The sequence below is a fragment of the Lontra canadensis genome, unplaced genomic scaffold (assembly GCF_010015895.1).
Source record: "Lontra canadensis isolate GAN:19392208 unplaced genomic scaffold, GSC_riverotter_1.0 scaffold196, whole genome shotgun sequence".
Lineage (NCBI taxonomy): Eukaryota > Metazoa > Chordata > Mammalia > Carnivora > Mustelidae > Lontra > Lontra canadensis.
Genome location: NW_022631190.1, coordinates 1,234,587 through 1,260,752, shown reverse-complemented (window position 1 = coordinate 1,260,752; position 26,166 = coordinate 1,234,587). Strand labels below are relative to the sequence as shown.

At 42.6% G+C, this 26,166-nt stretch overlaps 1 protein-coding gene across 2 annotated transcripts in view; it reads left to right on the top strand.

Annotated features, from left to right (window-relative positions):
• PLD1 (phospholipase D1) overlaps positions 1–26,166 on the top strand; it is a 191,914-nt gene that overhangs the window by 35,745 nt on the left and 130,003 nt on the right. The window contains exon 1 of one of the 2 annotated variants that reach the window (XM_032847941.1): positions 4,374–4,477. The exons of the other annotated variant lie outside the window; for it this stretch is intronic. The gene's annotated coding sequence lies outside the window, so the exon portion shown is untranslated. Of the gene's footprint in view, positions 1–4,373; positions 4,478–26,166 lie in introns of those variants that run through there. 2 annotated transcript variants of the gene reach the window in all.

Sequence of the window (26,166 nt, the reverse complement as noted above, 5' to 3'; positions counted from 1 at the left end):
TGATGTGATATGAAGGCACCTTTGATTTTTACTGTGACGAGTCACAGGTATGGCTCCTTTTACTGCGGATCATTGCCTACATTTGTAATGGAAGGGAACGCTCAAGTTCAGCTGGAGGTTAGTAAAAATTAAAACAAAAAATTTCCCCATCCCCATCCTGAATTCTGTCCAAGATCTTCAGAAACCGCTTGCCTTAAAACCTCACCCTTGGGGTGCCTGGGTGGCTCACTTGGGTGATCTTCCGACTCTTGACTTCAGCTGAGGTCACGATTTCAGGGTCCTAGGCTCCAGCACCGTCTAGGGCTCCGTGCAAGGAGCCTGCTTCAGGATTTTCTCTCTCTTTACACCTCTCCCCCATTTGCTCACCCACTCTCTCTAAAATATATAAGTCTTTTAAAAAAAAATCCAAAACTTCTCCCTTTACTCTTATGCCCTGTGCTCTCCAGAGCAGACTCATTTGTGCCCTGTTGCTGCCCTCCAGCCACAGTCCTCCATCCTTTTGTGCAGTGTCTGCTAGTTGGGTCCCTTCTGTGCAGGCCAGGAACTGGAGCTCCAGACCTCTCTCCTGCACGTCCACCCTGGCTGGCCTGTGGGACCTCCAGCTCCACCTCCAAAGTCCGGCTCCTGGGCTTGGCTCCGCTATGCCTCTTCCTCCCGCCAGCCTGCTCCTCCTCCTGGTTTCCCAGCTCTGCAGATGGCCTCAACAAACTCTCTGCGGCTCAGGCCCTGAACCTAGCTTCCTCAAGAGAGCTAGGAAGCACCCCTGCTGCCAGCATTAGGGCCCCGGCCTCCTTGGTAACACTTGGGAAAGTGTAAGCTTGTACATTTGAAAGCACTGGTCTGCCCCTTCCTTTCCCTGGACCGTCTTCTTAATTTCTACTCCTCTATAAGGCCTGGCTCCTTACTTCTCTTTCCAACATGCATATCTGGCCACCCTCCAGTTAAAACTCTCTGGTTGCCTCTTTGCCTCTGTGAGATCGACATCAGAGGACCCCTGCTGCCCTTGCAGCATTTTATTCTGCTCCCTGTGGTCCCTCCAGCGGCCGCGTGGTTCCCCATTTCCCTCTTTGCCTTGGAAGACTATGTGGGTGCCCTCTGCTGGGGATCCCTTACCTGCCATGAAGCCTCCTGGTCTCAGTTGCGTGGCTGCTTGGCTCCAGAGCCTTTCCCACTCTGCACCATTGTGAGGACTGTCCGTGGAACAGTTCTCTCCCGTCTGCTCCTCCCTTTCATCTGACCAGAATCTGGCAGGATTTCCCAAGTGGTGTGCACTCAGGAGGGCGGAATTAATAAAGTACATGGTTAGGAGCATTTACATCAGAGCTAAACTGCTTGGGTTCTCATCCCAGTTCCACCACTCATGGTTTGGCAAGGTACTTACCCTTTAGGGGCCTCAGTTTTCTCATCTATAAAACTGGTATAAGAAGACAGTGGTGAGATGTAAATGATTTACTACTTGTGAGGAAGTTTAGAACCTTGCCCACCACTTAAGTTCTTGTAGTGAAAGCTTAAATAGTAGCTGCTAGTATTATTAGTTTTAGTTTCAGTAGTGTGGCTTGGGCTTATTTAAAAATCACATCTTACGCCACTTTTATTTTTTTCTAACGTTTATTACTCCAGTGTAATTCGAAACCCAGAATTTAACTATTCTTTATCTCCATTGAGGTTGATATTATACATGGATTGTTTGCAGAAATAACTTATATGAGACGAAAGGAAAGATTTTTTTCCGTTATGGATGATCCTTTTATTTATTTATTTTTTTAATTTAATTTTATTTTTTCAGCATTCCAAGATTCATTGTTTATGCACCACACTCAGTGCTCCATGCAGTCCGTGCCCTCCTTAATACCCACTACCAGGCTCACCCATCCCCCCCACACCCCCCCTCGAGGAGATTATGCTGAGTGAAATAAGTCAAGCAGAAGCAAATACATTTTTTTAAAGATTTTATTTATTTGTTTGACAGACAGAGACCACAAGTAGGCAGAGAGGCAGGCGGGCGGGGGTGGGGGGGTGGGGTGGGGAGGGTAGCAGGCTCCCTGCTGAGCAGAGAGCCAGATGATGATGTGGGGCTCCATCCCAGGACCCTGAGATCATGACCTGAACCAAAGGCCGAGGCTTTAACCCACTGAGCCACCCAGGTGCCCCAGAAGGAAATACTTTTGACTAGAGACAGGAACAATCTTAGGGATACAGCCTTTTAACAGAGTGATGGACACTGTCCCACCAGAACTTAGCTGGTTAGGTTGGGATTTATCCACATTTTTTCCATTTCAGAGATGATGTTGACCTCACAGGCATTTTTATCACAGCTTTTTGGGTAAAGGAAAGATGAATATTACTTATCAGAGGATTTTTCCAGGAATGTAAATCACTGTATATGTTTATAGACCAGATCCACATGAAAGAGATGGTTTTCAGGGTAATTATTATTATTATTATTTTTTTTTTTGCATGAGTGTTTTCGTATCCTCAAGAAATATTTTGCTCTTGTGGGGGGTGGAAAACTTTCCATGATCCTTACCACACATTGTGTGTGACATTAATGTACTCACAACGGATCCTTTTCTGCGTTTTTGTTTTTCTTCCAGCTTCAGAGTTATATTTCCCCTGAGGTTTAACTGTTCCAGCGTTTTCTTGGTCTTGCCACCAGGTGGGGTTCTGGCTCTTTTTTAAGGTGTCAGCCTCTTCTCTCATTTTCTCACTGAGGTGACTGTCTTGACCCTGTCATTCTAAAGTGACCCCATGAGAAACTGTTGAACCCTGTCCTGGGAGTGGGTGGGGGAGGCAAGTGAGGGCACTCCCCAAAACTTGGGAGTCTCCAAGTTTTTCATGCCTGATCTTGTGTTTATATGTCGATGGCTTAAGTTTCACAGGTTTTGAGTAACTTGATGTTACCGGCAATACATGTAAATCTTGTTTGGCAACCAGTGAATCGAGTTTTCCTTGAAAATTTGGTCTGATCTTTTGGCTTAGAAGAAACAACAGAGTTAGGTAATCTTGACCATTTTGTTAAATAGATCTTCTTTAAACAAAGTGGAAATCATGGAAGCAAGCTATGACAATTAAAACTGTCCTTGGAGTTAAAAACTAGGAGCAGACTGTATATATGGTACTGTGAACACGTCACGTTAAAAAGCAGAGCACGGATTTTCATTATTTCTTGAGCAAGGTGCTGGAACATTATGAACTGTTTTAAGATCTAAATGCCTTCAAGAAATTATCAAATGCGTATTTCTAGAATGAGAAATAAAATTCAAATTTCTTAATTTGAAACCATGGAGAGTCCTATTCAGTTCCATTTTAAACTATTAAAATAAACTATAATACTACCAAAAAGTCTTTTTTTTCCTAAATAAAACCAAAATGTAGATGGTGAAACTGAATTATGAGTGACTTTTAGATTTACAGACACTAAATCCGAATCATAAGTTAGAACGATCCAATCCTCGGGTGGTAGCTACACTTGTGGGGAACATAGCATAATGCATAGAAATATTGAATCACTATGCTATACACTTCTAACTAATGTAACATTGTGTGTTAACTACACTCAAATTAAAAAAAAAAACCTTAAAGTTAGAAGATTCTTTTTTTTTTTTTTCCTAAAGATTTACTTATTTATTTATTTGACAGAAGGATAGAGAGAGCCAGGGAGCACAAGTGGAGTGAATTGGTAGAGGGAAAGGGAGAAGCAAGCTCTCCACTGAATAGGGAGCCTGATGATGCCAGGTTTGGTCCCAATACTTCCTGAGCAGAAGGCAGACGCTTAACCGACTGAGCCACCCAGCGCTCCTAGAAGGTTTTTTAAAATATTCCTTTTGAATTTAAGTAGATTTGAACTTTAGAATAATTAATGAGATTTTAGGCTTAATTAATGCTACCCCCCACCTGAAAACAGTATGTGACTTGGATTCTCTCAGAAATAGTAACTTCATATGTCCCTCTTTATGTAAAATGAAATCATAGTACTTATCACCACCACTTAACCACTTGGGCAACATTGTAAAATTCATTTCCTGGCTCTAATGGCGGTGGGGGGGGGGCGGTCAGTGAGACTGTATTCCTCCTATTTAAAATGCATGAGTCGCTTTAATACAGTATCCAAAGAGGGAGAAAGGAGTGAGTGTTCTCTTAAGTTTGTGTGTTACGGTTTTCTTAGGCAGCAAGTTCAAAAATGAAGCCTGGAGCCTTTGCTCAGTTGTGTTATGTGGGTTTTCATTCTCACAGCAGCCCAGTGTCTATTTAACATATGGGGAGTGGTTTCAAGTTCATTACTAAGGCTTATAGGCTGAAGTACTTTGTGGGCTTGGCTATGACTTTAAGTTGCCAAGTTGGGAACAAACTGCTTTCCTTGTGTTTGTCTGGGTAGCCTGTTTCCTCCCCTCTGGGCTATCAGCTGCTTTGGAGATTAGTTTTATAGTAAAGATTCCTTGTGTAGAGCAGTATGAAAGCGACTACTTTCCCAGGGGCACCACCAGGTTAGTAAATAACATTTTGAACTTTCTGCTGCATGTGTTCAATTTTCTTTCTGTCCTCCCCGGCGATATGACAGTCAGCACAGCATTTGTGGCATTGCCGTGTTCTTTTAGAAAATAATGTGAGTTGGTTGCTCCTGGGGAGGTTTGGAGGTTAGGATTCTCCTTATAATATATGCATAGTTTGGCAATATTAAAGGCACATGCAGGCTAGGATGAAATGGCATGTGTGTGTTGTATTGATAGTTTGTACTTGTTTGTAAGCATTTTCAGTTCCTTTTTCTGAATTCCTTTCTTTGGGTACCCCCCCACCCCATTAAATCTTCTCGTTGTAACTGTGATTTTATATGTGGTTGATTGTAGGTTTCTTGAACCCTAGGCAGCCGTGGTGCCTCACAGCCTTGTGATTGCCCGAAGCAGTTTTCCCTTGGGCCTACTTCTCGTAGTTAAAATGAACCGAATATCACTGTTATTTTCTCTAGAAAGTCTGGCGTTTTTCTAGAGTGCCTCATAAACTACGCGAGTAACTGTCCATGTGGGCGGAGTGTACAGGTGGGTCAAGCTGGGCTGAATCCCTTCTTTATTTGTCCCTGTTTTTATTCTTATGTAATTCCTCGGAATCCGAGATTACTTCTGGAGTAAATCCCACTGACGATGGAGTGTGCCCTGTAAGACACTGAAGTATTGCTAATAGTAACAAAATGAAATTCAGTGAATAGCAGTAAGTGCTGAGAACGTATCTTCTTTAGTTTCATTAGAGACCTAGAGAGCAGTTTCACCTTTATTATTGTCACCAAAGCAACCCCGCGTGAAATTGTTCTGCAAGAGTAGTTAAATTGGGTGACGTTTGAAAGTTTGGAACACTCTACGGGATAGTCTGTTTTCACGTTAAGTGTGCTTTAGTTCGAGGTAATGTATTTGTATTTCTAAAGAATGCAAGTGCGCTTCTGTTACTGCTGCTTTGTTCTGCCCCTTTCTTCCCCCAGTGGGAAAGACAGTGTCTTAAGAAAGGATCTGTTCTTCCATGTTCCTCCCTGTTTAAAAAAATAAAATTGAGGGGAAAGAGAGACAAAAAGGAACTTTCAAAACATCTTTGAGGACTGCGGTTCCTTAAGGATCACAGTTTCCGTATCTGCTGAAACTGAAGTTGTAAAGTTACGGCCGCATGCCATTTCAGGGTTACAAAATTGACTGTTCTTTATACCTTGAGAGACAACAGTCCAGTTAAGTTATTGCCCCTGCCTCTGTAGATCTTTTTTTTAACAGCAAATCCAGTAGGTCATTTTAGCTTAAAAAAAAAAAAAAGACTACTATAACTTAATATATGTTCTCACTGCATATTTGCACCATTATACTATTAATATTAAATGTGCTCAACTTCAAACTTAAAGGAAGACTATTGTCAAAGTGATTATAGCTGTCCCATGATTTTAAAGAACAGTGTGTTTTTTTTTTTTAAACATTTTATTTATTTATTTGATAGGTAGAGATCACAAGTAGGCAAAGAGGCAGGCAGAGAGAGAGGTGGAAGCAGACCCCTTGCTGAGCAGAGAACCGGATGCAGGGCCAATCCCAGGACCCTGAGATCATTACCTGAGCTGAAGGCAGAGGCTTTAACCCACTGAGCCACCCAGGCACCCACTTAACAAAGAACAATGTTAAGAATATTTTGCTCATTAATTATTTTCCTTAATTGGCACAGATAAGAGTCTGAAAAAGCTCACACAAAACTCATTTTTGTCTGGGAGGTCTGTTTCTGCGTTCCCAAGGGCTTCCCAGCCTTGTAATGAGAGAGCACCAATCAATACTACCGAGTAGAAGCACAAATAAAGAAATGTGACAGGTATAGAATAAGAGGGGAAACTCCCTAGAAAGCCAGATTTTAGGGTCTTCCCAAAGAATATTCATTCAAAATAATTTCCCGCAAACATGGGGAAGGAAAAAAAGACCATACAGTAGGGTGCTCAGAAATGGTAATTTGAGGATGAAGTGTCTGAGCAGATCTTCTTCCTGACTCTAGGTTGGGACCACCTGCTGTCATTCTTGTTCTCATCTTGCTGGGATGGTTTAGTTTTGTTACGCCTCTGCCTGTTGCCTGAAATCAAGTAGAGACGGGTGTTTTTCTCATTGCATACCATGTAATGTTAAGTGAAACTCTGAGCGGATCACTTGTGACCAAGCCTGCCTTCTTGCTGGTATTCGGAGTAGTCTTGGTGTTTCCTAAATCTTTAAATCGGACCAACCTAGCTGGTGACGCAGAAGCACGTGATCCTTATTTTCTTTGACAAACACTGAGAGCTTCAAGGTTGGAGACAAATCTTTGGACCCATGGTGTTAGTATGAATTGGCCCACACCCCAAGCATTGGGAGCACTGACTGACTGTGGAAGATAGGCACTCAGAGGAAAGAAATGAGTATGTAGGAGGAAAGGTGATCTTAGAAGAAACGCTTTCTGACTGCTGAACCTCAGTAAATCCGTTCATGTCCCTGGTGGCTTGCATTACACCCCCCTGGTCCAGATCTTCACGGTGCCCGTTTGGGGAGGTTTGGGCTCCTGGTCTGCAGTTTCAGGCTTTGTAGGATTTTCAGAAAGGCTCCAGGGAGCAGGGCCACCACTGCCTTTTTCCACACCTAACCCCTGGAATCAGGGTTCTTTTTTTTTTTTTTTTTTTTAATAGATTTTATTTATTTATTTGTCAGAGAGTGTATTCACGAGCAGGGGGAGCAGCAGGCAGAGGAAGAAGCAGTCTCCCCGCTGGGCAGGGAGCCCGATGCGGGTCTCGATCCCAGAACCCTGGGATCATGACCTGAGTAGAAGGCTGACGCTTAACTGACTGAGCCACCAAGGTGTCGTGTAACTCCTGGGTCCTTGCTTAGCCCCGCTCACTGAAGGAGCTGATGCACAGGAATCTTGTGCTGGTGTATCAGAAAGTGTGTGGGGGTGTGGGTGGGGGGAGGGATTGTGGTACCCCCCATCTGAGACACTCACTGTTTCACGGTGACAGTAAATACTAACCTCCCAGACAGATTGCAAAGCCTGAGGACAGACTACTCCTGAGGCTGATCTGACCACAGACCTTTCCAGTTCCCCCTTTCATTCCAAAACACTCGCCATTTCTGGCATTCTGGCATTTCTGGCAGGAGTGGGTGGTAATAATAGTCCTAGCAGGAGTAGGAGAGCCGGTGCTGGGAATAATAATAATAGAACAACAACAACAGCTAATACTGAAACCGTTTCCCAAGGGCAGTCCCTGTCCTAAGCCTCTTAGGTGCTCCTCACAACAACCCTAAGAGGCCAGCTGTCTTTCTCCTCATTTTATGGTCGAGGAAACTGCCCTGGGAAGGTGATGCCCTTTATCCCAAGTCATCACCCTGGGAAGGTGATGCCCTTTATCCCAAGTCATAGCATAACACCAGTGTTGTGCCTCAGAGGAATGCTCTAGTGGGGGAAAAAAATCAGTATGAGAAGTGGATGTTCTTGGGAAGTATCACCCAACGTTTCTTTCTTTTCTTTCTTTGAAGATATTTATTTATTTGACAGAGAGAGAGACAGCAAGAGAGGGAACACAAGCAGGGAGCGCCCCATCCAATATTTCTTATTAATGAGAAACAACCATATAAACACTGACATCTGTGTTGCTCGTCATACTCCGGGATGTTTCTGTTGACCTACTGTCAGCAGGACATGTCCTTTGTGTTCTTTTTCTACAGGTGGGAGGTGAGCTTGTTCCCTGCTTTCTCACCTGTTCTGCTCATGACCAGTGGCAAGGGGCAGTTTGCCCAATGTCACTGAACGAATGGTGGAATGGTGACCAGTCCACCTGGAGCGTAAGCCCACAGCACTGAAAACTGTGTTTTAACTTTGTACTTAAGCTAACCTTGGAGTTCTGAGACTTTAAAAAGCTAAAATAATAAAACCACTAAGGCTTGGATCTTCAGATTGTTTCACTTTGATTTGGCCTGTATGAGGAGTGTCCTCTTTATTCCTGCCCACTATGATTTCCTGCTGGTAATCAAAGCTCTGGTTATTTTGTTAGTCCTGAAGCCTTTCTGAGGCTAAGTGGAAAGAAGTCGTCTTCTCAAAGAAGACTGTGAGACTTCTCATAGTCTCTTTAAGACTATGAGAAGTGTATTTCCTTTAAAAATGTAAATGTGCACTTGAAAATGTTGGACAGATAACAGTCTAGTTTTGCTAAAACTTAAACATGTGACAAATAAGTTTGGAATCTTTGACAATGTTTAAAAGCATAGCTCATAGATTAAGGAACTAAGTTTAAAGAAAAGAAAGAAAAGAAATCAAATGTTCCCTCTCTTTCTGTGTCTCTCTCTGTCAAAAAAAATCTTAAAAAAAAAAAAAATATATATATATATATACCTATTTGTGTTATGCTTAGGGAGAGCAGAAATGGTGGTCACCTTAAGGACTAGGGGTTTAGGGATTATTTGAAAGTGGTTATTTCTGGTAGTTTATATTTTCTTTTCTCTATATACTTTTCCACATATTAATATTTTTAAACATGATTATATTTGGGGAAAAAAAAAACTATTGTGGAGAGAAAAAAATGAGAACAAGATGTACCAAAGTTTAATTGTAGGTTAACGTCACCCACAATCTATTTAAGGTGGTGGCTTTAAGAATGATTTTAACTTTCCTCACATAGTTTGCAAATCTAAGGTTCCTTTTAAGAAGAAATTATCATTTTTATAATGAAAATTAAAATAGATTAGGAGAAATAGGCTAGATTTGAGGTGAGATCAATTTTTATAAAGGCCAGGATAATTTCATTTTGGAGAACAATTGTTTTTGCTATGTTTATACATTGTTATAGGAAGTTGCCCTTTGATTTTATCTATCAGGTTTTAAATTTTAGTCAGTGGAGTAGCCATTCCAATGTTAAGGTAGATAGTTTATTTCATAAGGGATGTTGGAGGGAGCTCACTTAAACACTTGAAACATGAGTCTAGGAAAGACACTCTCAATGGATTTCCAGTATGTCTCATTAACACTTTGCTTGTAAAAGCAGCTGATGCTGTTTAGAAAGGGACGAGTCACATAGTGAGATGATCCTTATTAGAAATGATTCAACTGGAATAACAAAGATGGAAATGAGTCTTAGAGGAGTTGGCTTCATTGTTCCCCCTCCTCATTTTATAGCTGAAGAATGATTGAGTCCCCAAGGCCACAAGGTTCTAGTTGACTCAGAGTCTTTTGGGCCTTTTGAGGTCTTTTGATGCCCCAGTTGCTGTTATTTCCTATATTTCATTCTGTACACCTAAAAGCATTTTAGTAATGATGAATGAAATTATATTTCCATTCTTTCTGGCTTGGTAAAAGTCAAAAGCTTATACCAGTCACTACTTACCTAATGGCATTTGAGTAATGAATGCCAATTACTGCTTCCAAAGAAAACTCACCAGCCTCACAGGCATGGTCTTTATTCTCATCATCAAAACATCTGGTTTTCATGTTTATTCTGGAAGACAGCAGCCACGTGGAGTGACTAGAGATCACTTGGTACTGAACCCTGGAAACTGTTTTCTAACAGCTTTATTATATCATATAACTTACATATCACAAAATTAACCCCTTAGAAGTGTACAATCCAGTGGTTTTTAGTGTATTTACAGAGGTGTAACCATCACTGTAATGTAATTTTAGAACCTTTTCATCACTCCAAAAAGAAGGCTTGTACTCACTCTTTTGCCCCCATTTTTCCTCCTCTAGCCCAAGGTAACCCATGTTCTACCTTCTGTCTCTCTAGATTTGCCTACTCAGGACACTTATGTGAGAAAGCTGGGAATTTTAATTTGATGCTCAAGGATGACTTAAGTAAACATGACCTGGTCACTCTAAGGGCCCTTTTCTTAATCAGTAGTGTCTTGAAGTATGAAATTGAGGCAAAATGAACTCAGTGTGTCACCTGTTTATTAGATTAAGTGACTCATTTGTGTTTTCTGGAGTTCCTATATTTAAGATCTGTGTTAAAATATTCGGTATTCAAATTTTATAAACTATATGGGAGTACCTATCCATTAATATGAGATTGTTGCAGACTGTGTTGCAAAATTGTTAGAATAGATCACTGCTTACTAATTGGGACCTTGAACGAATCACTAGACTTTGCTAAGACTTAATTTTTTTTTAAATCTATAAAATGAGGACTAAAATGTAAGTACTTACCTTGTAGGATTCTTGTGAGAATGGAATGAAATAATATATATAAAAGGCCTGCCGTAGAACTTGATGCTTCATAGGGGTTAAGTGAACATTAGCTATTGTTGTTCCATTTATAATAGTGCCATTTATAATAAACTATAGAATGTTATTTTACTTTGTTTTCCAGTGACTTTATTTGTGCCCTCCTAAGGATTTGAGTAGGCTTTGCAAGAGGATTTGCCTACTATTAAACACACACACAGGAATGACAAAACCAGGGATGATCAAGTTAGTAGAAAGATAATATCAGAAGAAAATGTAATAACAGTAGTTACGATAGCTAAGATTTAGGTAGTGGGTTTTGAGCGGAGGGAGTAACATCAGATCAGAAGTGGGCAGAGACCATTGGAGAGAGCTCCTGCTGGGGGAGGCTTTTAATGGTCTCCAGTCCACCTTCCTACCCCATGCAGAACACCTTGCCATAGATGCCAGCTTGGTGTGGTGTTGGAACTCACAATGTCAAGGTGAGCACACCATCACAATGTGTATAGCAACTTTTAAGCACTTCCATGAGCTAAGCTAGAATTAGAGCCCAAATGGACTCCAAAACTGTATAATTATTGTGTAAACATGCCTGCTTAAGGCAACCACTTTCTTTGTTAATAATTCTTTTTTAGAATGCTTTTAGACATCATAAACCAAACTGTGCACTCTCGTAGGTTCTCCTCCCCCCAATTTTCATAATATTTTCTACACAGAGAAGCAGGCATCTAATCATACCCTCCGATATCTGAAGACAATTATTATTCTCTTGCTCAAACCCGTGAGGTTTTTTTTATTGTTCCTTTTGATGCCCCAGTTGCTGTTATTTCCTATATTTCATTCTGTATACCTAAAAGCATTTTAGTAATGATGAATGAAATTATATTTCCATTCTTTCTGGCTTGGTAAAAGTCAAAAGCTAACACCAAAAGTCAAAAGCTAATAGTTCCTTGGATTATATATTTTTTATTGTTCCTTAGATTTTATATATATATATATGTATATATATATATGCTGCTTTTCCTTTTTCCTGGAATGCGTTCTGTTCGAGTATGCAGAGTGAACTCTGAAGCAGTCTTAAAGAGTCCTTCCCAATGTGCCTTTCCAGCAGTAACCTTCCTGGGCCCCAGACTGAGCACATCCTCCTCAAGGCTCCCACTACACTTCTCTTCACACTCTGCGAATCAGCTCTTACAAGTCTGTCTCTACCCCTGCACTGTGAACCCCTGTCAGAGAGCTATTGACTTTTGTGCTCCTAAACTCCATCCCTGCACTGGACATGGGGTGATGCCTTGATACAGTGGCAGAGAGAATTTTGATCTTACATCCTTGTGGATTGCTAACTGTATCTGATTTTACAGAGCTATTGGTTATAAATGTATTTGGACAAAAGATGTGCAGATAGACTTTGATTAACTGAGGGCTGAGGTAGAAAACTAAAAAGCTGTAGCCCGTGGCTTTCCTTGGACCAAAAGTAGCATCATTTTGGGAAGCCAACTGAAGGTTGGTTTCTGTTGGTTACTGTGCCATTCATTTGGTTGGCTACTATGCCGTTCATTTTCACTTGGTGAAATTATCCACTGATTGCCTGATATAAGCGAGGTGCTTCCTTGTGTATTGGACAAGGCTGATACCCATACCTTTGCTCGGAAAGATTTAGATAAAATGATAATGACGTTGACAATGTGATTGAGTCACAAAGTTCACAGGAAGTTTCATGCCAGTATTCAAGTAAATGCTGATAAGAATATACAGTCCAAAGTCATAATTCTGTTTTAATTTGAGATCGTAGCACTTTTTCACAGAGTACAGAGTTTTTCCTTTAAGGATGGAGAGAGGGTTAACTTAAGAAAAGATAAGTAACTGCGGCAATAAGGAAGTTGGTCTGCGTCTGGAAGAATGCAGATCTTGCCCAGGTTTGCTATAATTCAGTAAACTGGTGTGCGTCTTAAGTGAATTCATTAGGCCCTAGCTGGGACAGTCTACGTATAGCAGGTGCAGGGCTGGTGGGACCCAGTTTCAGGAGCTGTGGAATGCCTTCTTTGAGAGCTAGACTTCGTACTTCTCTGTGTGGACCGTGGAGCTCTGCCTCTTGCCATTTGAGTTTGAATATACCAGTCCTCTCTCTCCAGACTGAGTCCCCACCTCCCGTGGAAGTTCTTCATTAGAAGAACCTGAGGTAGAACTGGTATTAACCAGCCATCCCAGTGCATCTGTCTTCTCCACTGACTTTTTGGCCATATTTGTACTAGCTTTTCCCTAGGAAAAGAGCCCACATGGGTGGTGGCCTAGGGTGCCATTAGTGCTCCGAGTGGGCCCCAGACATCTGACCTAGGTCTGGAGGAGGAAGACCGAGGCAGAGAATTCTAGAGTTGAAGTGGACACACAGTGCAGCCATGAGACCAAGAAGAAGACTTTTCTAGGGCATACCAATGAGGTGCCAGTGAGGCATTGATGGCCTACTTCCTGTTTTAGGAAGCTTTCTGCTTCCCAGGGCCCTTTCTGTCCTAGGGAGCCCTTAGAAAGTTCTCCTTTATGTTGATGTGACATGGGCATCTAGAGTTAACCATCCTTGTATTCCAGCTCCATCCACTGGATCCACAGAAGAAACATCTACTTGTTCGAGAGGATTCTCATTTTTGTTTAGCCTAAAAACCTCTGATTCTTTCAACCATTTCTCCCTTTTTCTTTAAAGATTTATCTATTTATTTATTTATTTATTTGACACTGAGAGAGAGAGGAAACACAAGCATGGGAGAGAGAGGAGCAGTCTCCCTACCGAGCAGGGAGCCCGATGTGGGGCTCAATCCCAGGACGCTGGGATCATGACCTGAGCCAAAGGCAGATGCTTAACGACTGAGCCACCCAGGCGCCCTTGACCATTTCTCCTAATATCATGTTTTGCAGACTCTTTTCTAGCCTGGTCCCTGTTCTCTGAGTGGCTATGGTTTGTCTTTGTGCTGAGGTCCTCAGATTGAACGAGGTACACCAACTGTAGACTGAGTGGCAGGCTGGGATTATCGGCTGCTGGATTTCCTGGATACTGCTCTTCTGTTAATGTATCCTAAGAATGCATCAGATCGTAAAAATACTAATATTAACATGTGCCATTTTTTTGGTACAATTGTTATATTTCAAGGCAATGTGCCAAAGAGACTTAAATAGGTTATGGCACTTAATCTTCACAATGCTAAGGTCAGGATTACTGTTGTATTTCCTTGATTTGAAGACACTGGTCATGGCAAGATACATTATCAGTTAAATTTCAGCTTTTCAGGGGAAAGAGAGGAAAGAAAATGCCATCACACTGAATGTGATATAAAATGCATTAGTCAGTGCCCCCAGGTGGCTCGTCAGTTAAATGTCTGACTTTGGCTCAGGGTCCTGGGATTGAGCCCCGAGTCGGCCAGTCTGCTTGTCCCTCTGCAACCTCCCCTGGCCCATGGTCTCTCTGTTTCTCTTTCCAATAAATCAATAAAAAATCTCTGTCCCAAGGAGCTCAAGGTGAAGTTGGCTCCTCTCCAATTCCCAGGGCTTTCTCACAAAACAGCTGTCAGTCCAGGCAACCCCAGCCTGAACTTGTCAGTATGTTTCAACCTAAATGCAGATGTCTGCATTCATCCTTAGCAGTGAACAGCTTTCTGTATGTTCTTGTCCTCCTACTTTAGAGTATCGTTACCAGATCAGAGCATATTCATGGTTTTTGTGGCTATACAGACACATTACTTAGATATGCCTCAAAGTGATGTGTTCCTTAATAATGCTATCAATAATGCTGTTGGTTTAGCACAATTGTTACGATTTTTAAACACAATCCATTGCTGGTCTCACTGGGACTGAGAATTTGGATCTGTTGTGGGAAACTCCTTCATTTGATTTTCTCCAGGCTCTCCAAAGCCCCCATCCTAGGCTGACTCAGGCCTGTGAGCTGCCTTGTCAGTTCTCCCTTGTGGTTAATATGTGCCTCCCTGTTTCTGTGGCCTCTGGACTTGACTCTGAGTCAGAATCCCTGCGGGACACGCTGCCCCCAAACTTTGCTTCCCACTTGCCCTCTGACTCTGAGCATGGTCACATCTTTCCTTTTCCTTTACTGTAAAATCCTGGGTTGGTTGGTGTAGTTGATAGAAAATCTCTGAATCCAGAGGATCATCATGACGGTAAGAGAATGAGTGGGTTGGCAATTCAAAAAGCAGTTCTTTCTATAGATCCATTGTGGTTGAAGGAGGAATATCTTGCAAACTTTCTAGGAGATATCTGGATGATTAATTAGCAAGAAATCCTTTCTAGTTGTTCATTATTTCTATTTTTTTAAACGATTTTATTTATTTATTTGACAGAGAGAGAGATCACAAGTAGGCAGAGAAGCAGGCAGAGAGAGGGGGAAGCAGGCTTCCTGCTGAGCAGAGCCCAATGCGGGGCTCCATCCCAGGACCCTGAGATCATGACCGGAGCCGAAGGCAGAGGCTTAACCCACTGAGCCACCCATGTGCCCCTCTAGTTGTTCATTCTTTCCAGATGAACACAGGGAGGAAATAGAGTGTCTAGAACGTATAAGTGAAGGTTTTAAGGAAAAGCACCTGCCTAGGAGATTTGAAATGACAAAAAGGATAGAAGTAAAGGAGAAAGAATTTCCACCTATACACAGTGTAGTGTCTTAGCTCCTGGAATTATAGATTTGAGACTAGGAAACAGACACAGTATTTTTTTATTTTAAAAATGGGAATTAAAAAACCAAATATACATCTACCTTCTATGAAGGCCACCTTTAGTTATAGTTATGTCTGTGGATTTTGTATGTGGAGTTATTTGGCTTTCATAACTTGGTTTAAACAGGTAAGAAACTTTGAGTAAAAATTAACTCCAACAGATGCTTCTTTAGATTTTGACTCTGAGCCCAGCATAATTCCTGTGTCTTGCAAAACGACCGTTACTGTCCTGCACTTCTTGGCTAAAAATGTAAGCTGCTTGGTGTCTACAAATGTAGGTGTGCCTACAAGAAAACCGTGTACCATATTGGAATAACTCAAGTATAAACTCAAACATAAGTTGACCTCAGTGTTATGTTTAAAAAAATGTGACAAAGCTGCCTTGATAAGAAGTGACCCCTGGATTGTGTAGGAAGGTAGTTATACAGATACTGAGTTTCATCAGTCCACAGCACAGCCCTACTCTTTGTCAGAATACACCTCATCACTGATGAGTGGTTCAGGGTTTGCTGAAGACTTCATGTATTTTTATTTGCTACATGCTAGAGACCCATAGAGACGCAGGTTAGGAAATTTTAGAAAGGAGTGGGACTACAGATACACCCTTTATAGATTCAGCTCTTGCCTCTATCAGCAGTTTCCTGGGGATCCTTTAAGGTCCTCTGCAGCATCCGTGTGCCACTATCCAAGTGAACTGAGGTTCTGATACAGCCATGGCAAGCTGCTTTTGTTCTCAGGAATAGAACCCTTCTGTCATATTTTCCTTCTCAGACCTCCCTTCCTCCTGTCATTAAAGTAATAGATCACTTTGGAGTAGTCTAAACCCGTGTCTTTCAAACTGCGGTCCATTTGAATCTTCTGGGATCTTGTTAAAATGCCAATTCTGAGGGGCGCCCGGGTGGCTCAGTCAGTTAAGCTGCTGCCTTTTGTTCAGGTCATGATCCCAGGGTCCTGGGATGGAGCCCCGCCTCGGGCTTCCTGCTTGGTGGGGTGTTTACTTCTCCCTCTCACTCTCCCTCTGTGCTCTCTCTGCCTCCCTGCCCCTCCCCCCAAATATAGAAATAAAATGTTTTAAAAAATGCAAATACTGTGTCTGGGGTGTGGGAAAGATTCTACATTTCCAACCATCTTCAGGGAGATCCTTGCTTCGGGTCCATGGACCACACTTTGAGCAACAAAAACCTCAAGGTTTTCACTGTCAGTGCTCCCAGGGAGACAGGGGATGGGAAAGGTTGGATGATGAAACAAACGTTACATGGAGGAGAAGCAGATGTTCATTGATGACTGTGATTACTTTGATGGGTGCCCAGCTGAGTTCAGAGAGGCAACAGTGCACATTATTAAGAAGCTTGGGACCTGGGCAGCCTGGGTGGCTCAGTCCACTAAATGTCTGCCTTCGGCTTAGGTCGTGATCTCAAGGTCCTGGGATGAAGCCCCTCCTTGGGCTCCTTGCTTAGCGGGGAGCCTGCTTCTTCCTCTACCTGCTGCTCTCTCTGCTTGTGCTCATCCTTCCTCTCTCTCTCTCTCTATGACAAATAAGTAAATAAAATCTTAAAAAAAAAAAAATAAAGCAGCCTGGGACCTGCAGTCCTCCCTCTGCCCTCCAACACTTGAATCACATGAGCAGATTACTGATTTCTCTAAACCTTAGTTTCTGAATTTGTGACAGGCAGATATCTGAAAACCTATGTGTAAGATTATCGTGATGATTAAATGATAAAATGTATAGAAGTGCTTAGTAAGTGCTTGCTATTAGTGGTTATTAGTAGTAATAATTCAGAAAGCATTTATTGAACATTTCTTGCATTCCTGGAATGTCAAGATAGGTATGTAAAGAGTAAAACGCAACTCTTCAATTTCAATTGGGACTGAATTGGGATTGAGTTATTTGAGAGTCCCTGGAGATGAGAGTAGATCTAAAATTTTTGGCTCCAGGCCCAGTGCCCTTCCTGCTTAATTCTTTGTGCTTATGTCTGTTTCTTTTTCTTTTCTTTCTTTTTTCTTTTTAAGATTTTATTAGAAAGCATTGACAGAGAGAGAGAGATCACAAGTAGGCACAGTGGCAGGGAGAGCAGTCTCCCCCACCGAGGAGGGAGCCCGATGCAGGACTTGATCCCAGGACCCTGGGACCATGACCTGAGTCGAAGGCAGATGCTTAACCAGCCGAGCCACCCAGATGTCCCTCCCTCATTGGCTGTTTTTTATGATGCGTAGCTACATTAGAGCAAACCCGGTTTCAGACAACTTTAAGTGGAACCCATACACTGAATCTCAGTGGTTTCAACGTGTTCTAATTTTTAAAACCGAAAGTAAGTTACGTTTGGTTTCCTTGGGTTTGCATGAGTTATCTGTGAGGACAGAAGTTGAAGGATCTGTTTTTGGTTTGTTTCTTACCTGCTGAATTATTTTGCTTGGTCAGCGGGAAAGGAGGGTCGTCAGTTTCTATTCCGGTGGATCAAATTCTGAGCATACACCTGCCCTCCATTTTGGTATCACCTTTTAAAGTGATTTCAAAAGGTCTTTGCATGACCTAACTTGTTTTCCTAATACAGACTAAAAAAAATACACACCCTGCCTCTTTTTCAACGAGCCAACAACCCGGCACAATTCCATGTGTGCCTTTGGGGAGCTGGGTATTTCCACTTTTCACTATCACTACTACATTTCTTAGGAGAGGAAAGATCACTGACTCAGAATTTATCTTTTCTTTAGTTGTTTTTTTAGTACCCGAGACTGCGTGCTTTTTCTGAGCTTATAATAGTTTTTGTGTGTGCGGTACATACTTTTGTGATTTTTTTTTTTTTTTTTTAAGGTACTGGTTTGGCAGAAACTTTCAGTGTGACTGTTGTGTTTGTGAAAACGTGATCATCTCACTGGGCAGTCTCCAGATAGTGGAAACAATAGAATCTGAGCAATGTTCTTCGTAGGCGCAGACAGATTGCTTTAAGCACTTTGACGATGGCTTTTTCCTTTGTGTCTTTCGGCTTATAAATAGCAATTGGTCTGTTTTTGTTACAAGAAATGTAGAAGTGGTTTTGCATTGGCTATTCCTCTGTAGGATCAACGAAAATTACCCGCTCTCCCGCTGAGTGTTGATACGTGTTGATCGATTTTTAAAACTCTTTATTATTTCATGTCTTTTTTTTTCCATTTCCATGTCTTTTCAGATTTTTTAAACAACAGTTTCATTGGGTTGTAATTTACAAACCATAAAATTCACCCACTTGAACTGTAGAGTTCAAAGTTTTTTATATATTCAGAGTCATCTTTGCAGATTTTTGCCGTACATTTTTCTTTCCTCTTTCTACTGTGGAGCCCAAGCCCCTTCATATTACCATTCCTTTAATGAATCTTCATACTACTTACAGTTTGGGACATACAAAGGTGCCATAACAATGAGTTTGTGGAAGTGACGAACTGAAGGCTTTTCCTGATCACATTGTGGCTTTTTATTAACTCTGTATTAGTGCCATTTTAATGATTAATCATCATCTGTCAACTATGTGTTTATTAAGCCGGGCATGTTTCTCGTTACTCCTCTGTCCTTCCCTCCTGCAAACCTCACCCTCCACATACATCCAGTTTGGCTTGCTTACTTTAAATATTGCATTGATTCTACAGTGTGACCAACGAACTCGGATGGTCCCATGAAGGCATTGCTCCCCACTGCAGAAGCTCGTCTGGAAGTCATTGTTTTCTGCAGTAACTTCATAAACAGAGCAGAACCAGTTTTCTGTTCAGCTCAGTATCTTTTTTATTTGTGGAAGAACACCATTGTTTAGCTGGCTAATAAAAAAGTAATCAATTGAAATCGATGTTACTTATCCTACAAAATTCTATTTGGGGGCAGCCCAAGCTTAGTATTATTAAATGCCTTTTAGCTCTAGGCCTCCAGCATCCAGGAGAGGGAATGGGAGGTGGTGGGTAGCGACTTTGAGATTAAATCTAAATGCCTTAATCACCTGCCTGGACCCAATACCCAGCTACACTGCAACTTTTTAAAAAATTTCCTCAACCTGCCATGATTATGGACGTAAAATATCATGGTTCTATTGAAGAGGTACGTAGAATTAGGTGGGACTTTTTAATTGATTGGATATAGAGAATTAGGGAAAGATAATTGCTGAGGATGAGTTCCAGGATTCAGTTTATGCAGCTGTAGATGATGTTTCCAGTTCATTCAGGAAAGAAGTATAGGACTAGGAAATGTTTTGGTATTTGGAAGATGATGAATTCTAACTTGAGCATAATAAGTTCACCCAATGGGGAAGCTCACAGGCAGAGAGATAAATAGATTTGAAGCTTAGGAGAAAGAGTAGGCTGGAAACAGCTCTCGAGGGCCCAGTAGACACTGGCCACCGAGAATGTAGAGATTCAGGGAGCTCCCAGTCTTCCAGAAGAGGCAGAGGCATGTATTCTGTGGAAAGGAATGTACTCAATGGTGTTGTCACTGGGAAGCCATTGAAACCCCAACAAAAGGAAACCTCAGCATGTATTGTAACCCTTAGAATGAATGGGATCACCCTGAGAGGTGGGGAGAAAAGGATCATAGGACCTGAAAAATACTAGTATGTAAATATTGAGCAGAAGAACAGCTTCAAAGAACATTCCATCTCAGTGGCTGGAGAAGGAAGAGGACCACTGGAAAGATGTGGGAGCATGAAAGCCAAGAGAAAGTAGGGAGTCAAGAAGAATGGAGTCAAGGATTACGCAACAGAAAGTTAAATGAAAACAAGAATGGGGAGGTGTCCTTTGGATTGCACAATATGCAGGTGGTTATGAACTTTGGTGAAAGCTGGCAGGGTGTTGAGGTGGAAGCCAGGTACCGTGGGTTGAAGAATGAGGGAGGAGTGATGAGATACAAAGGAGCAAGTAGATGACTTTTTAAAGCTGTTTTCCTCAAAACAGGGGTGAGAGAGAGATAGCAGGAGAGAGTCAGCTGAGGTTGGAGTCCGTGCAGTTGAATGCTTTTTCTGCGCCTGTGTTTAGACCTTGGGGGAAGGGGTCAAGAAGGCAGAGAGTTGGGTTGGCCCAGGTTTTGGTTTTCCCAGTGACTGCGGCAGAAGGACAGTGGGACCCGAAAGGAAAGGTTTTCAGCAATAGGGGAGTTAGAGTCATGGACGTGGTGCTGTCAGCTGGATGAACAGGGGTCGTGAGGCCTGGCATGGGCTGAGGGAATGGGAATGGCTTGTCAGAGATGCGGTTGTTGCTGGGTGTCAAAGGTGTTCCTGGAGACAAGTTGTCTTTGCTGCTGTTTGACCAAAAAAAGGTGACGGCCTCATGGTTTCAACAATGAATGAGTCACAGAGAAAATCTGTGGCCATTTCATCGTGAGCCCTGAATTTGGGATGCTTTGCAGGTTTGGGGAAGATAGGATGCCACTCATCACGGATGTTCATCTATCCTACCAAGGGAAGATGGAAATGGTATCTCTATTGTTCTGGCCTTATTTCTTTTTCTAGATTTGTTTTGTTAAGATTACACAAAATCCATTTTTTTCCCTTCTGGTAAGTAGTTTGGTTAGGCATGAGTCATGTAGAAAAAATTTCCAGATATCAGGCTTGATAAGGAGACTATATTTATAGAGTATTGTGCACCTCTGAATATGAAGACATTAGCTTCTAGGGAATGGACAGAGCAAGGAATGTGAAGTTCAGGAGTCATGATTTGAACCTCAGAGCTACTACTTACACAGTATGACCCTCATCAGACCTCTTAATCATTTTGACTCATTGCTTTTTCAGCTGCAAAGAGGGTAAAAAATAATAGTTTGCCTGTAGAACGAGGAAAATCAAGTAAGATATATTTGTGAAAAATGCTTTGTAATCTGGAAAGCATTATGCACATGTTCTCTGTTTTGCTCATATTGTGAGTTGTTCTAAGTCTTATTCATATTTATTCCTCAGTTGGTCTGTAGTTACTGAGCGTCTAGAACATAGGAGGAACTGGGAATCTAGAGGTTACCTCTCTCCTCAGGCAACTGAGAATCTTTTAGAGGAGACAGAGGCTAAGTGGAAAGAAGTCTTCTCAGTGGACTCCCCTAAATGCTGTAGAAGCACTGAGGAGAGGCCTCTGAAACAGACTGGGAGGTCAGGGGAGGCTTCCTGGAGGAGGTGGCCTCTGTGATAAGCCTGAGTGCAAAGAGTTAATCAGGCCAAGAAGGAAGTTGGAGGAAGGCAAAGCTGTAGAGGGAGCAACCTTTTGGGAGGCTGAGAAGTTGGAGAGCATGGGAGTGTTTGGCTCAGTCCAGCTGAGCAGGGAAAACACAATACCTTCCAAAGCTTGACTATGAAATCACAGTGTAAGAGATATGAGAGGTAGAAGGGAACAGATGTGTAAATGAAGTGCTTCGGGGTGTTTTCAGTGATGGTAGGAAGAAACCCAAGGGCAGCAGGGTTGATAAGGCACTTGATGAATGGTAAAAAGAGTTCGAAAGCAGTATGGGCAGGAGATGGGTGCGATGGGAAGAGGGGCCTGCTTTTGGGTTTGATGGGAAGGAGGTGAATATAGAGTAAGGTGAGGCGTCATGAGAGGGTTCCTTCCCTCGAGTCCCTCTTTTCGCAGTAATGTAGAATACGGGAGGTCATTTTGTGTTCCCGGAGCCCAGTGCATCGTGGTTGCCCAGTGCACAGCTGCTGAGGGAAAGAGCGCGGTCCCCACAGCTTGAGAAGCCGCAGAGGCGCGAAGGTTGGCGGGTCTGCCTCGTCCTCACTGCCGCTGTCTCCCACACTGCAGTTTGGCCGCGCGCGTCCTTCTGTTGGCCATTTCTTGTTAGCTTTGATGCGACCCATGTCCTTTTGATGCTCAGGGATGTCGCGGAGTCAGGTGTCACTAGAAAATTCTGATCCTTAATGACAAGCAGGGGAGTGGCGGTTCCTTGAGCAATCCCAAACTCGTTCTTTTCCTGCGAGGCTGGCAGCGCGTCCACACCTCCCGAGCATCTGGCTGCAGCTGAGACCAAAGCGGTTTATCCTGCCTGTCGGGTCGTTCTTCTTAGAGGTTTCGGACACAGCCAAAGCTGTTCTGTGGGAACAAGCTGGCCCGGAAACAGACTGGTGTGCGCATGCGCGGTACAAAAGAGACCCGTCTGCTTTCTCTGTGTGTTCCCGGGGCTTCTGCCTTCTCGTGCATGGGAGGAGGTTGGACAAAATGACGGCGAGATCATCACGTGTGCTAGATGGCGCCCACCGGGTTTTCTATACATTGGTTTCCTCAGTCCCGAGGCTGTAGCCTCAGTTCTTAGTTAGGGGCTGCTACCAAATACGCGTGCTACAGGTTTATTGAATAGACTTGTATCAGCTCCTCTTTCTTAGATAAACACACACACACACACACACACACACACACACACACACCCCTACATGCAAAGCAAAATAGTACTGTTGGTGTAATTTACTTGTTCATTCAATCCATTTCTTCTCAACAAATGCTAAAGGTATGAGGCAGATCATACTTGATTTCTTTCAGAGATGGCAAGGAGCATGAAGCTCCTGAAGTGGGAGGTCAGAAGAAGTCAGGCTTCGCAGAGGCTCAGAGGAGACCGTGGCTGTGCTCCCAGAGCATTGGTGGCCATGGGGTTGTGACTAGGGAGTCCGGACACATGAGTTCAAGACATGGTCATTCAGGGTCTCCAAGGAGCTCCCAGTTCAGGAAGAATGAAAGCGACACAAAATTTTTGCTTTAGCAAAAAATGTTGGACTCCTATGATGGTGACCAAAGGAATGACAGATGCACTGAGTTTTCTACTTCCCATGCTTTACTTGGCATTTAGGAAACATGTCTGTTAGGAGGTTTTATTTTGTCACTTCTCTTGGCTAGAGTGGTCATGTTTGATGATTGATATACCTTTTCCATTAACGATACTCATAGTTGGCAATAATAGTTCTACAGTCGATGATGTATTGGGTTCTTACTTTGCGTCAGTTGCTGGGTTAAGTACTTTCTTAGATCCTTAAGATTCGTCTCATTTTATAGATGACAGAACTGAAGCTCGGAGAGGCCCAGAGTAATATAAGTAAAGTGAGAGGTTACTGGTTACAAGACCCCTACGTGGCAGAGCCAGGATTAAGGGCCTCTGCTCGTGAGCCCGTGGGCCCAAGTTCTGTACACTGGTTGCAGATAAGCCAAAGGAGTGAGTGAGGATAGATTGTGGAATCTTAAGGGAGATGGGGATTTTGTGAGCCAGTAAACCTGGTGTATACAAAGTTTTCATCTCATTTTTAATTTTAATTGACTAGTAGTTTTTTTGGTTATTGTTTTTAGTTTGTTTATCTAACTTGGAAAAGACTTTTGATTGATTACTGTGCTCATCTGTGGGAATGACCCAGCTTCCCGTTCCCAAGAGTTGACAACATCATGGAGTACATGAGGCCTGCCCCCAGACCTCTGAGTTACAAGTGCCACCAGAAACTTAGAAACCAGATGATGCAAAGCTTAGTCCAGAGAGATGTTGTTTCTGCCTGCAGGGGATGGATTGGCGAGAGCCTGGAAAGTTTCAGTAAGAGGGAATGTGGAAGGTCTCAGCAGGCAGAGAATTGGAGGAGGAGGGGTGCCTAGAGTGACAGGGGAATGCACAGGTTGGGGGGAATGACCAGGGCCAAGTGTACAGGCTAGTACATAGCTGTAAATCAAACACCCATGTAACTAGTAACTCAGATCAAGAAAAGGAACTGTGCCAGCCACTTCAGAAGCCGGCCCCAGTGCCAGTCCCCCGATCCCCAGAGTAATCACTCTTTTTGTTTCTTCATAGTTTTATCACGTGAGTGTGCATCCCCAGATGCTAGGGTTTAATTTTGCTTGTTTTATCATTTTCTTATTTGATGTATTTTGAACCAGTTTTAATCTACAGATTCTCTTGCATCCTTTTCTTTTCCTTGTAATTTTTCTTGAATAAAACTCCGGCCTGTGTGACCTGTAGAGTTGCCTGTGGGCTGGGTTTTGCTGACTGTATCCTCATGGTACAGTTCAACATTCTCCTCTGTATTATTAGCTTCTGTGCATTGGTAGTTGACTCTAGAGGTCTGATCAGATTGAGACTCGATCCCCAGGAACCAACTGACCAGACAGTAGCAAATTAGTAGAACCTAAGTAGAAGGTTGGGCTATAAAGGTATTTTGCGTACAAATCAGAAATCCAAATGCGATAATCGTGATCTTGGGCTATGGTCCAGCGCTCGCTCTCTCTCTCTCTCTCTCTCTCTCTCTCTCTCTGTGTGTGTGTGTGTGTGTGTGTGTGTGTGTGTAGGGGGCTGGGAGTTGGGGAGGGCCACACTGTAGGTTTCTGAGCTAAAGAAGAGCATCTTCACAGCTGTCTTTTCCGGCTACGTATCTACATGCAAGTGACGCCATTGGTGACAATGTTAAAAGGGTGAACTAAAGACAGTCTGAAATCTTGTAATAATATGCAGGTGGTTGGTTGTCATTTTCTGTAGTATGTGATATAAGGCTCCTAACAATTTCCTACAAATCCTTCTTAAGTGAAACTCTGTAATAGGGAATGGTAATTCTTAGTATAAATACTTCTGTGAATATATACAAGTATTATAAGAATCAGTCTAGGGAGAAACAGGAGTCTTAAGAAGTATAAAAAGAACAAATCTAAGTAAGAAGAAGAAATCTAAGAAGGTTGTCTATTGAAAGAGATTTGTACTTCAGGAAATCTGAAAATAGTCACTTTTTCCAGATGGCTTTTGAAAACTGCTACCATGAGTAGAATTTGTTTGTTTTTATTTTTTTAAATTTTATGTATTTAAGTAATCTCTATACCCAGCATAGGGCTGGAACCCACAACTCTGAGATCAAAAGTCGCATGCTCTTCCGGCTGAGCTAGCCCCTACCATGAGGAGAATTTAAATACGACAGTGATGGGGCGCCTGGGTGGCTCAGTGGGTTAAGCCGCTGCCTTCGGCTCAGGTCATGATCTCAGGGTCCTGGGATCGAGTCCCTCATCGGGCTCTCTGCTCAGCAGGGAGCCTGCTTCCCTCTCTCTCTCTCTCTCTCTCTCTCTGCTTGCCTCTCTGTCTACTTGTGATCTCTCTCTCTGTCAAATCAATAAATAAAATCTTAAAAAAAAAACAACTCTAAATATGACAGTGGCTATTGCTGCAGAGGGGAGGGGGGTGGGGGATAGGGTGACCGGGTGGCGTGTGTTAAGGAGGGCACGTGTGGTGATGAGCAAGGCTGTTATATGCAGCTGATGAATCGTAGAACACTACATCAGAAACTAATGATGTGCTCTATGTTGGCTGACTGAACATAAATAAAATAAAAAACAGGATAGTGGTCTCACAAATATTATTTCTCGGAGGAACTTTTTGGTGTCATTATTTACCTTGTTTTGCTTTAAAAAGTAAGAAGGCCCGCTTATGCTAAGAGCTTCTAACATGCACATGGCACTTAGCTTTGGGCCAGATATTATTTTTAGCATTTTATATGTTAATTAATTTACCTCACAGCAACCCAGTAATGGAAGCATTATTAGTCAACCCCATTTTTATTGATGGGCAAATGAGGCACGGAGAGGTTAAGTTACTTGCCTAGGATCGTTAGCCAGTAAGTGTGGAATGGACATACAAATGTAGGTAGCCATATCACTCTCATAGACGACCTCTCAACCAGAATCCGGGTGGTAGCTGGGGCCAGTGGTTTCTCAGGTGTTTCTCTAACAGGGAGGCTACATGTTTTAGTCTGAGATACGTGTTTTCCTCAATTTCACTAGAGCTCGAGAGTGAGCCCCCCCACACACACACACACTATAGCCGAACGGCCTGACGTGGGGCCCC